General features: G+C 36.2%; 1 long non-coding RNA gene across 1 annotated transcript in view; it reads left to right on the top strand.

Annotated features, from left to right (window-relative positions):
* LOC129025439 (uncharacterized) overlaps positions 1–12,034 on the top strand; it is a 72,792-nt gene extending 60,758 nt beyond the window's left edge. Inside the window, exon 4 of the long non-coding RNA XR_008497213.1 lies at positions 11,073–12,034. This is a non-coding gene — a long non-coding RNA (uncharacterized LOC129025439). The remainder of the gene's footprint in view (positions 1–11,072) is intronic.
* The last annotated feature ends 806 nt before the right edge of the window (positions 12,035–12,840 follow it).

Raw genomic sequence — 12,840 nt, 5'->3', positions numbered from 1 at the left:
AACTAAAGAACAAAAGAAACTATCATCAGAGTGAACATACAACCTATAGAATGGGAGGAATTTTTTGTAATCTATCTATCTATCTGTCTATCTATCTATCTATCTATCTATCTGACAGAGGTCTAATATCCAGAATCTATACAAGGAACTTAAACAAATTTACAAGAACAAAACAAACAACCCCATTAAAAAGTGGGCAAATGACAGGAACAGACACTTCTCAAAAGAAAACATACAGGCACCCGATAAACATGAAAAAAAGCTCAACATCCTTGATCATCAGAGGAATGCAAATCAAAACCACAATGAGATACCATCTCACACCAGTTAGAAAGTCAATTATTAAAAAGTCAAGAAACAACAGATGCTGGCGAGGCAGTGGAGAAATAGGAATGCTTTTTCATGGTTGGTCGGTGTTAGTTCAGCCATTGTAGAAGATGGTGTGGTGATTCCTCAAAGATCTAGAACAAGAAATGCCATTTGACCCAAAATCACATTACTGGGTATATATCCAAAGGAACATAAATCATTCTATTACAAAAATACATGCACATGTATGTTTATTGCAGCAGTATTCACAACAGCAAAGACATGGAATCAACCCAAATGCCCATCAATGATAGACTGGATAAAGAAAATGTGGTACATATACACCATGGAAAACTATGCAGCCATAAAAAGGAACGAGATCATGTCCTTTGCACAGACATTGATGGAACTGGAAGCCATGATCCTCAGAAAACTAACACAGGAACAGAAAACCAAACACTGCATATTCTCACTTGTAAGTGGGAGCTGAACAGTGAGAACACATGGACACAGGGAGGGGAGAAACACATGTTGGGGCCTGTCGGGGGGCCAGGGGAGGGAGAGCATCAGGATAAAGAGCTAATGCATGCAGGGCTTAATACCTACGTGATGGGTTAACAGGTGCAGCAAACCACTATGGCACTCATTTACTTATATAACAAACCTGCACATCCTGCACATGTGTCCAGGAATTTAAAATTAAAATAAAATATTTTTTTAAAAAAAGAAAGAAAGGAAAATATTTGCAAGCATATATCTGATATGGGGTTAATATCCAGAATATATCAAGTATTCCTCAACTCAACAACAAAAACCAAATAATTCAATTAATAATGGGAAAAGGACTTGAATAGACATTTCTCCAAAGATGATATACAAATGGCCAACAAGTATATGTAAAAATGCTCAGCATCACTAATCATCAGGGAAATGCAAGTCAAAACTACCATGTGATATCACTTCACATCCATTAGGATGGCCATTGTTCAAAAATGGAAAATAAGTGTTGAGAAAAATGTGCAAGAATTGGAATCCTTGTGCACCATTGCTGAGAATGTAAAATGATGCAGCCACTATGGAAAACAGTGCAGAAGTTCTTCAAAACATTAAATATAGAATTACCATATGATCCAGCAGTTCCACTGTTGGATTTATATCTGAAAGAACTGAAAACAGGATATCAATGAGATATTTGCACAGCCATGATCATTGCAGCATTATTCACAATAGCCAAGAAGTGGAAGCAACCTAAATGTCCACTGATTGATAAATGGGTAAAGAAAATGTGGTACATTCATACAGTCAAATATTACTCAGCCTTGAAGAAGAAGAAAATTCTGTCATATGGTACAACTTCTAAGTTCATCCAGGTTGTACCATATGAAGTGTTGTGCTAAGGATATATTATTGAGAACATTATGCTAAGTGAAATAAGTCAACCACAGAAAGGCAAATACTGCATTAATCCACCTATATGAGGTATCCAAAGTAGTCAAATTTATAGAAGAAGAAAGTAGAATACTGGTTGTTAGGGGCTATAGAGAGAGGTAAATAGGAGTTGTTCAATGGGTACAGAGTTTGAGTTTCAGTTTTGGAAGATTCAAATGTTATAGAAATCTGTTGTACAACAATGTTCATATAGTTAAAACTATTGTACCATGCACTTAAAAAATGGTTTAGATGAAGGTTTTTGTGTTGTATGTTTTTACCACAATAATAAAAAGTATGGAGATAATAATATTTAACACTACATTACTTGATTGCATATAATTAAATAATTCATTGTGTACAGAGTACTTATCATGGTACCTGGCATTCAGTGAGAGTTATCATCCTTGTGTGTATTATCTCATTGAATGTTTCTATTTGGCTTTAGCTAGCTGAAACCCATGACTGAAGGACTAAGAATAGAAGTTAAGTGTTAAAAGAGAGAAAAGCAGCCTCTGACATCTGAAAGCTGGTTGAGCATTCACAACTAGACATTGGTGTTCTCTGGTTAAGCATAAACAATTACACAGAGCATCAACATCAGATAACGCCATTCTGTGGCTTTGATGGATCAAGATTACTTGTAAAGAAGTCTGAGCACAGGCATAAACAAAAACATTGTCCGAAGCACAAGACCGACCAAATATCCCACTATCCTGGCTAATATGAGTAACTGCTACTTTTTTTTAACCAGTTATAGACTTATTTTCATTTTGTTTTTCCCATTTCAAGATAAAAATTAAGATACTCAAATCATAGAATTACCCCCACTCCTCACAGCATCCAATCCATAACAGAGTCCCACTTCATTGAACCTTCCCCTAAACCACTTAATGCAATCCCAGATCCTATGATAATCTTACAAGTGCTGTCTATCCTCCTCTTCTTGTGGCACCATACAATTCCTCATGATGTGTGGTCACCCTCATTGCAACAAATCAATAGTTCTGATTTGTTGAACTACAGTATGCTCCTGATGGTGTCTGGCTGGAGGAAATTGACAGTGCTGACCCTGTCAAGTGTAGCCTGGTATCTACTGATACAGTGCAGTAGTACAGATGCTCCCCTGTAATGACAATATATTTCAATGAAGCCTACCTCCTCCTCAAAGTTTTCATGGATTTACTTAGTTCGAAACAGTCTTTCCCTTTCCTTCCCTCCCATAACACTTGCAGTGTACCCCATTACCACCCTAGTCTCTCCCTGGAGCACAGTCTGGGAAACAGCAAAGACTAATGGGTGAAGGCACCAGCTTCAGAGTCACAGCCCTCTGTGTTTGAATCCCCGAACTTCCCCCTTACAACTATGTAGCCTTAGGCAAGGCACTACATCTGTAAAACCTATATTACTTCTGTTGTGAAATGAAGAAAATGATATTTTCTTTCTTAACCTAACTTGTTTATGTTGTGAGGATTAATGGGATAATGTACAGAAAGCATTTAGTCTAGTGTCTGGCATACAGCAGATATTAAATGTGTTGTACTGCTATTATTATATTTATTTCACAAAATTATTCATCCCTGAAGAAATTTAGACCTTATGAAAAAAAGGATTAAGGGGACTGAGGTTATGAATCATGTTCAAGGCCCCTCTAGGTTGATCTAAGGCTGTGGAGACTTCCATCTCGGGTCCCTTCTCCATTGAACAACCTTTATTTGCCCTACACTCAACAGTGGTAGAGGGGTTACCCATGCTTCCACCTTAATATACTGTCCTAATGTCTGGACTACTGCACTATATCAATAGATACCAGGCTACACTTGGCAGGGTCAGCCACTGTCTTTGTTGGCCTTGGTTCTGCATGGGGAAAACAGCAAGACCAAGTGTATTGATCTTGGCCTTGTTTAACCTTTCCTTAACTTCTTTTTTTTTCCTCCTCAGGTTTCATTGCAAGACTCTCAACTCCTTCTTTGCATTTCCCTTTACTTCCCTTTTTATTTCTCTACCTCTTATTCCCTCTTTTTTTCCTTCAAATTATTGCCAGTAGGAATGACTCCTAATTCCTGTGCACCGAGACTGAAACTAACACGATTGCTAAGAAGGCCAAAAGTGCATTTGCATTTCCTAGAATGTTATAATAAGTGTTATAATTAGGGGATATAGTTGTGCCATATACAATGCTGCACGAACTCACTACTCAAAAGTGGTTTAAGCAAAATGCCATAGGAGCTCAGGGAAGGAGAATGGGGTGTGGGGATACATGGAGGCTACATAGAGAAGGCAGTCAATGGACAATGTAATGGATGAACAGAGGAGGCCAGAGACAGGGAGTGGAGAGACCCTTCAAAAGGCTCTTCAAATAATCAAGTAGAAAAGTACCGAGAGACTGATTGAGAGAAGTGAGTGTAGGTGGGAATGGAAAAGAGGGATGGATAAGAGAGACTTGGGTCTCACAGTCCACAGAACATGGAAAGTAGCATGCTGCAGGGGACAGAGACTGTGAATGAGCTCTGTTATCCAATGCTAGGAGACCTATACCACTCATAAGCTGAGTGCCCTTGGGCATGTAACTTCTCTTCTTTTGCCTCAGTTTTCTCACCTGTAAAATGGGGTTGATAAGTATCTGCTTCATGAGATTGTTGTCAAAATTACATATGTTGAAACACCATTATGTTTTCTTATCTTTGGATGAGATAATTCTGCAAATGCCTTCTTGGTATTATTACCGGGAAAATGGAGTTAACAGGAGAGCCTGTGACTACAGCAGTTGGGGCCATTGTACTGCTTGAAACTATGTATTCCATCTTTTCAGGATTACTCTGGACCATTCTCATTCAATGGTGGGGCATTCCTGTCCCTGACGGAGACCTTCCTGGAGCATCTTCACCCCAGACAAGTGGGAATGTTAAAGGGCTTGTTATGAAACTCCTACATCTGGCCATAGCCAGAGTGATGCCCAATGGTTGGTTAAGAAGCACTTCCACCTACACACACTGTGTCTGTGAAAATGAAGGAAGAAGGAAGGGGTTGTTTCTTCTAGCTGTGTCTTGTGAGGGAGCTCCCTCACAAACTCACCTCCTCAAATTCTCTGACTCTGAAAGGGAAGCATTCACACATGATATTTCTATAAAATTACCTTTATAGCCACTTAAACACAGGCCTGCTTTATTTTGTGTTTCTTTTGCTGCATGGCTAATTGGGACTTGAGGAAAGCATTCAGCAGCACACCTGTTTTATCTGTTGTGACTATCTCTGCTCTCCAGAGAACATGTTCACTACATAAAGAGGAGAAATGTGAACATCGTCATTAGCAACTGCTTGTTTCCTTTCCCCAAATCAGGTTTAGCACATCGACCTAGTAAAGCATATGCTGAAAGTTATTGGAGTTGGTTTTAAGAAGAGATAAGCCAAAAGGTTGTTTTAAATTGTTATGGCATGGAGGTGCCAGCCCCTTCAAAATATTGTAAAGTATATCATGCACACAAAATAATACTACTAATAATAGTTAATAAAAAATTACCCACCACCCACTTTAAGAAATATTACCAGTAATTTAGAAGCCCCCTCTATGCCCTGTCCCTCCTTCCTTGTCCCAGTTGTAACCTTTCTCCGGAATTTGTATTGATTACTCCTTTGCTCTTTGTTTTTCCCATCTTCTAGATAAAAATTAAGATACCCAAATCATAGAATTACCCCTACTCCTCCCTTAGTTTTTGTGCTTATACATACATTCCTGAGCAGTGTATTGTCTAGTTTTACCTGGTTTGGGGCTTTGAATGAAATCATACTCTAGGGAATTTTCTGTTGTTTGCTTCTTTTATTCACTTTGTCCTTTTTGAGGTTTTCTAGGTTGATGCATCTATCTGTAATGGGTTCTTAACCTGTGTGAATGCCCCCTTCCCTGGAGTTCTGCCATAAACAGAGTAGTCCAGGCTGTAAAGTAATCATCGTGTGAATAAACCACAGTTCATTTACATATTCTGCCAGTGATTAATAATTGGACTTATTTCCAGGTTTCGGCTCTTTGGTACAATGCTGCTATGAAGATTCTTGTGAATTTCTCATGGTATAAATTTTTCTAGGCTGTACTTAAGAGTAAAGTCACTGGATTATAAAACATGCCAGGTTCAACCTTACCAGGTAATGTGAAGATATTTTCCAAAGAGCTTGAGTCACTTTGTGTTTTAAGAAGCATCTGCCAGAATGGAATTTGATATTCAAGAGATTTGTTGGGGAAAAGTGTGAAGGATAAAGGGGAGAGAGAGGTGTAGACAAAGAGAAGCTTCAGACCTCAATACAGGTCTGGCCCTGTGAAAACAGAGGGGAATGAGCAGTACATGTCTATGATGCCACAGTAGCTACACCAATTCACACTCCCACCAGCAGCACCCAATTCCTGTTTCTCTGCATCCTTGCTGACACTTAGTTTTGTCAGACCTCTTAATAGTTGCCAATGTTTTGTGTGTAAAATGATACGTCATTGCGGTTTCAACTTGCATTCGCCTGATTACTAACGAGAATGGGCATCTATCCATAGTGTATGGGCCATTTGTATTTCATCTTCTGGGAAATATCTATTCAGTTTTTGTGCTATATATATATTTTTTCTGTTGGGCTATGTGTATTTTTCTAAGTGGTTTATAAGAGTCCTTTATATATTTTGGATGCTAATTATTTGTAGGTGATACATGTTACAAAAATTTTTACCCAGCTTGTAGCTTGTTTTTCTATTCCCTTCACTGTGTCTTTTGATGAACCAAAGTTCTTAATTTTGACATATTTGAATTTATTAGTCATTCCCTTTATAATTCGTGCCTTTTGTGACTTGTTTTAAAATTTTCCCACTCTAAGGTTATATTGGAAATGTATTATTTTTGTAAAAGTTTGAATACTTTTAAAGTTCACATTCAAGTGTTTACTCCACTTAGAATTGAATTTATATTATGCTATGAGATAGGGATTCAATTTTATATTTTTCTTTATGTGAATAGCCAATTGTCTCAGTACTATATTTTGAATGGTGTTTCTACCTGTGGTCTGCAATGTTATTCTGTCATACAGCATTTCCATATATGTGTAGGTTGTTTTCTGGGCTCTCTAAGCTTTTACACTAACCTGTTTATCCCAGGGACAATCTTGCACCATCTTATTTACTGTAGCTTAAAATTATGTCTTGATATTAAGTAGGCTAATTCTCCCTACCTTGTTCTTTTTTTTAGGAGTGTATTGACTGTTTTAAGACATTTGCTCTTTCCATGTAAAATTTAGAATAAGTGTAACTTCCCCTGGGAAAAAATTGCAATTTTTATTGAAATTGCTTTGAATCTGTAGGTCAATTTAGGGAGAATTACATCTTTACAATACTAAGTCTTCTTACCTGAGAACATCACCCATTTCTCCATTTATTTAGTTTGCTTTAATGTCTTTAAAGTTTTATAAGCTTCTCCAGAAAGTGCTTAAACATCTATTGCCAAAGCAGTGTTTTCAAATGATGTAGGTTTAGGAAATATTTGCACCCTTAAAAATTATTTAAAAACTCAAAGATTTTTTTGTTTGTATGTATGGTTTATAACTCTCAATATTTACCATATTCAAAATTAAAACTGATTCAATTTTTACACATTTATTTATTTTAGAACAATAACAAAGTATTTGCTATAATTAAAACATTATTTTATGAAATATATTTTCTGAAACAAAACAATTTAGTCAGGAGGGTTCCATTGTTTTAATATTTTTTAAATCTCTTTAATGTTTCCTTTAATAAAAGGTAGTTGGATTCTCATATTTGCTTTTGTATTCAATCTGTTGCATTATATTATTTTGGTTAAAGGAAATATGACCTCACACAGATACATAGCAGGAAAAGTGAGGTTTCTATTCACCTTTTTATATGATTGTGGACATTCTTCTTTGATATTACATCAAACCCCCAAAAGTTAGTTTTTTAAAAGTTAAAGTCTGAATTCTGAAATCATATCAATAGATCTTTTATACTCAGTTATATAAAAATCCATTGGTCTTGCTTACACTTTGAATGAATCTTTTACTCAAGCATAACTTTTTAGTGTTATACATTAGGATTTTTTTGGTAAAATACTGGTTCACTGGGTTATGCAGATCTTCCAAACATTCACATATTTCAATATGAAACATCAGGCATTCACATTCATTAATGTTCCCCCCAACTCATAAAAATCCTTAAGTACTGGAAAGCTGTCAAATTCTAGGTGGTAGATTCAAATTTTCCTAAATTCTAATTTTCACTTTAATGATGGAATTTATCATAGGCAACAAATACCGTCAGTTGTTTTTCTCCTTTTTCTTTTTTCTTTTCTTTTCTTTTCTTTTTTTTTTTTTTTTTAGACAGAATCTCGCTCTGTCTGCCAGGCTGGAGTGCAGTGGCATGATCTCAGCTCACTGCAACCTCCGCCTCCCGGGTTCAAGCAATTCTCCTGCCTCAGTCTCCCAAGTAGCTGGGATTACAGGCGCACGCCACCACACCTGGCTAATTTTTGTGTTTTTAGTAGAGCCGAGGTTTCACCATGTTGGCCAGGCTGGTCTCGAACTCCTGACCTCATGTGATCTGCCCGCCTCGGCCTCCCAAAGTACTGGGATTATAGGTGTGAGCTGCTGCACCTGGCCTGTCAGTTGTTTTTCTTGAAGTAGTAGCCTCATTTTGTTTTTTTTCAAGAAAATGTCTGCTAAATACCCAAATTTGAATAACTATAGTTTGTTTCTGAGTTGTTCTTTAAAGTAAGTGTAATGCCATGAGAAAAGCAGATAATTCAGCTTGCAACTCCAATCTGAGACAATCACTGGACTTTGGTACATGGCAGAAGTGTTCTCATATGAACTTCCCATTTTGTCACATGGAATATTAAAAAGATTGCTCAAGGGTCAAGATTTAATATAATTAATACTTTTAATATAATTAATGATTCATAAAGGACATTCTTATGTGAAATTGGCTTTTTTTTACTGTAAGCATGAGACAGTGAATGAAACAATGGCTACTAACATGTTTATTTGTTAGTAAGTTTTTTTTGTTAGTAGGTATTTTTTTTGTTAGTAGGTATTGTTACACTAGGTAGTGTAAATTCTAACCTTCATAATCTAGATTTCTGGAAAGCTTTATGCTTGGCCTCATTTGTTTAGCTCGCTGTAGAGATGCCCTAATTGAGATGTGCTTTATTGTTATGCCCTTGGCCACAAAGAAAATGACAAAATATTTTCTAAATGTAAGGGATGGATGAATTAAGTGCTGCGTTTACCACAAAACTATCATGTAAGATATTGTCCATTATGTTTTTCACAGTCACTGGTATAAAAACCACACCACCAAGAGAAAGTTTAATTTCCTTGAAGAATTGTTAGATTTCCTTCTGTCAGAAAATACTTCTATAGCCCTTTTTCTCTAGTTGCTTGGAAAATCCGAGTGAAGTTTAATGCTCAATCACTATAACTCTCAGAGCTTAATGTTAGCTTATTTTCCCTTTGCATTTGCATATAATTAAACTTCCAGTTTTATCCTACTGATTTCAATGTGTATCTGTATAATAACAATAACAACAAACATTTATTGAGTTCTTACTACTTTCCAGATAATGATCTAGGAGCTTTGATTAAATTATGTCATTGTACACTGCTACAAAACTTTTTGAAAAAGTATAGGGATATAAATCAATAAAGGTGTACATACATGTCAGTGTGAACTGATCATTATTTGAGAATGAGATTTTATGGTGATAATAAGATTACATTCAACATGGGGCCACCCTTACATTAATGTGTCAGTTGATTACTTTTATTTAAAGAGGAGTTAGGGAACTTCAGTTTCCAACAGTATTATGTCTTAGATATCCTGAACAACACTCTTGATGAATATAACTAAAATACTAGATAGCACATATCTATCCCTAATTTAATGGCTTTAATTTGCTCCTGAAAATCCTGCTGCTGAGTGAAAAGCTGTTAAATGAAAAAAAAAAAAAAATCCCACTAATTTTAACAGGAAAAATTATTATGCATTCATCTCAATCCAAGATACATAAGCAATTATCACCTATACTGAACAAGAAAATTGAATAATTAAACAATGAAAACAAGTATATGTATGTAATAAACAACAATGTGAAAATAAATATAGTCTGAACATAAGATTTAAAGTAATCAAGGTTTATTATGCTTTATTTTTCTGTATACATTATAATCTTGATCTATTTTTCTTTGTTGGGGTGGAGGGACTCATGATTATCTTGTATTGATACTGCATCTAAAAATAAAATTATAGAACAGAAAATCAACTTTAGAGGAAAATAAAGAAAAATCACTTCATGTTGAAATATGTGAAATAGCTCATTTGCACAACAGAATGAAGCTACCTCTTCATCCCTCTTACTTGGTATGTATGCCAAGCAAAATGTTTGGGTTCATTTAGACTTAATGCACAATTCAACTTTGTTCCACTATATATATATATATATATATATATATTTACTAAAAACTGTTGTGCTGATTAAATTCAGGAGGATATTTTTGTCTGAAATTTTAATTTTGAAATATCATTTTTTATAGCATATTTATTTACCATGATTTTAGTGAGTCAATACAGTGGCAAAAAAAAACCATGTTAGTAGTCATTGTTTTATTCACTGTCACATGCTTGTAGTAAAAAAAAGCCAATTTCACATAAGAATGTCCTTGATGAATCATTAAAAATTATTAGTTATATTAAATATTGACCCTTAAGCACAAGTCTTTTTAATATTCCATGTGACAAAATGGTAAGTTCATATAAAAGCACTTCTGCCATGTACCGAAGTCCATTGATTGCCTCAGCTTGGAGTTATGAGCTGAATTGTCTGCTTTTCTCATGGAATAAGACTTTCACTTTAAAGAACAACTCAGACACAAGCTATAGTGTCTATAAATAGCATGTTCAATATCAACTTCTTTAATTTTTATACCTCTCTGCTAGAGTTTTGCTAGTTTTATGGCATCCACTTCAAAACTTTGGTACTCTGTTTAACATATCTGGTAACCTGGTTAGTCAGTTAAGCTAAGATTAATATAACTTAGCAAATAGACAAGTTGGTGATGCTATTAAAGTTAACTACAGTGACCAATATTTTCACCCAGATAAAAGTTTATCTTGTAGACAGAATTTCTCTCACAATGCAGTTCTTCACCAATTTAAATATTACTTTTTATGTAACAAACACCAAATATTTACCATGTACCTGACACTACTCTAAGTGCTTACAAAGATTAATTCATTTAATCTTCATCTTATGGGGTAGGTACTATAACTTCTCCCCCTTCCTGTTTTACAGATAAGAAAAGTAAAGCACAGATATCTTTAAAAAATACTTACCTGAGGTAACACAGCCAGTAAGCAGCGGTCAGAAGTTGAACTCAGGCAATGTGGCTTCAAGATTCATGCTTTTACTACAATGATATGCTACCTCTTGGACAGGTACTTCACTGACATCCTGGAGTTCCACAACTTATGAGAAGCAGCTTTGGAACTGGGTAACAGGCAGATGTTGGAACAGTTTGGAGGGCTCAGAAGAAGACAGGAAGATGTGGGAAAGTTTGGAACTTCCTAGAGACTTGTTTAATGGTTTTGACCAAAATGCAGATAATAATGTGGACAATGAAGTCTAGGCTGAGGTGGTCTCAGACGGAGATGAGGAACTTATTGGGAACTGGAGCAAAGGTGACTCTTGCTATGCCATAGCAAAGAGAATGGAGGATCTCAAAAGAAGACATTCATGCAGCCAACAGACACATGAAAAAATGCTCATCATCACTGGCCATCAGAGAAATGCAAATCAAAACCACAATGAGATACCATCTTACACCAGTTAGAATGGCGATTACTAAAAAATCAGGAAACAGGTGCTGGAGAGGATGTGGAGAAATAGGAACAGTTTTACACTGTTGGTGAGACTGTAAACTAGTTCAATCATTGTGGAAGACTGTGTGGCGATTCCACAGGTATCTAGAACTAAAAATACCATTTGATCCAGTGACCCCATTACTGGGTATATACCCAAAGGATTATAAATCAGGTGGCTATAAAGACACATGCACATGTATGTTTATTGTGGCACTATTCACAATAGCAAAGACCTGGAACCAACCAAAATGTCAATGATAGACTGGATTAAGAAAATGTGGCACATATACACCATGGAATACTATGCAGCCATAAAAAAGGATGAATTCATGTCTTTGTAGGGACAAGGATGAAGCTGGAAACCATCATTCTGAGCAAACTATCGCAAGGTCAGAAAACCAGACACCGCATATTCTCACTCATAGGTGGGAACTGAACAATGAGAATATGTGGACACAGGGTGGGGAACATCACACACTGGGGCCTGTTGTCGGGTGGGGGGAGGGGGGAGGGATAGCATTAGGAGATATACCTAATGTAAATGATGAGTTAATGGGTGCAGCACACCAACATGGCACATGTATATATATGTAGCAAACCTGCATGTTGTGCATATGTACCCTAGAACTTAAAGTATAATGAAAAAAAAGAAAGAGAATGGAGGCATTTCATCCCTGCCTTAGAGATCTGTGGAAATTTGAACTTGAGAGAGATAATTTAAGGAATCTGGCAAAAGACATTTCTTTTATTATTATTATTATTATTACTATTATTATACTTTAAGTTTTAGGGTACATGTGCACAATGAGCAGGTTAGTTACATATGTATACATGTGCCATGCTGGTGTGCTGCACCCATTAACTCGCCATTTAGCATTAGGTATATCTCCTAATGCTATCCCTCCCCTCTCCCACCACCCACAACAGTCCCCAGAGTGTGATGTTCCCCTTCCTGTGTCCATGTGTTCTCACTGTTCAATTCCCATCTATGAGTGAGAACATGCGGTGTTTGGTTTTTTGTCCTTGCGATAGTTTACTGAGAATGATGATTTCCAATTTCATCCATGTCCCTACAAAGGACATGAACTCATCATTTTTTATGGCTGCATAGTATTCCATGGTGTATATGTGCCACATTTTCTTAATCCAGTCTATCATTGCTGGACATTTGGGTTGGTTCCAAGTCTTTGCTATTGTGA

The sequence above is a fragment of the Pongo pygmaeus genome, chromosome X, assembly GCF_028885625.2.
Source record: "Pongo pygmaeus isolate AG05252 chromosome X, NHGRI_mPonPyg2-v2.0_pri, whole genome shotgun sequence".
NCBI lineage: Eukaryota > Metazoa > Chordata > Mammalia > Primates > Hominidae > Pongo > Pongo pygmaeus.
Note: the sequence above shows the minus strand (reverse complement) of the source record. Positions and strands in the feature narration are given on the sequence as shown.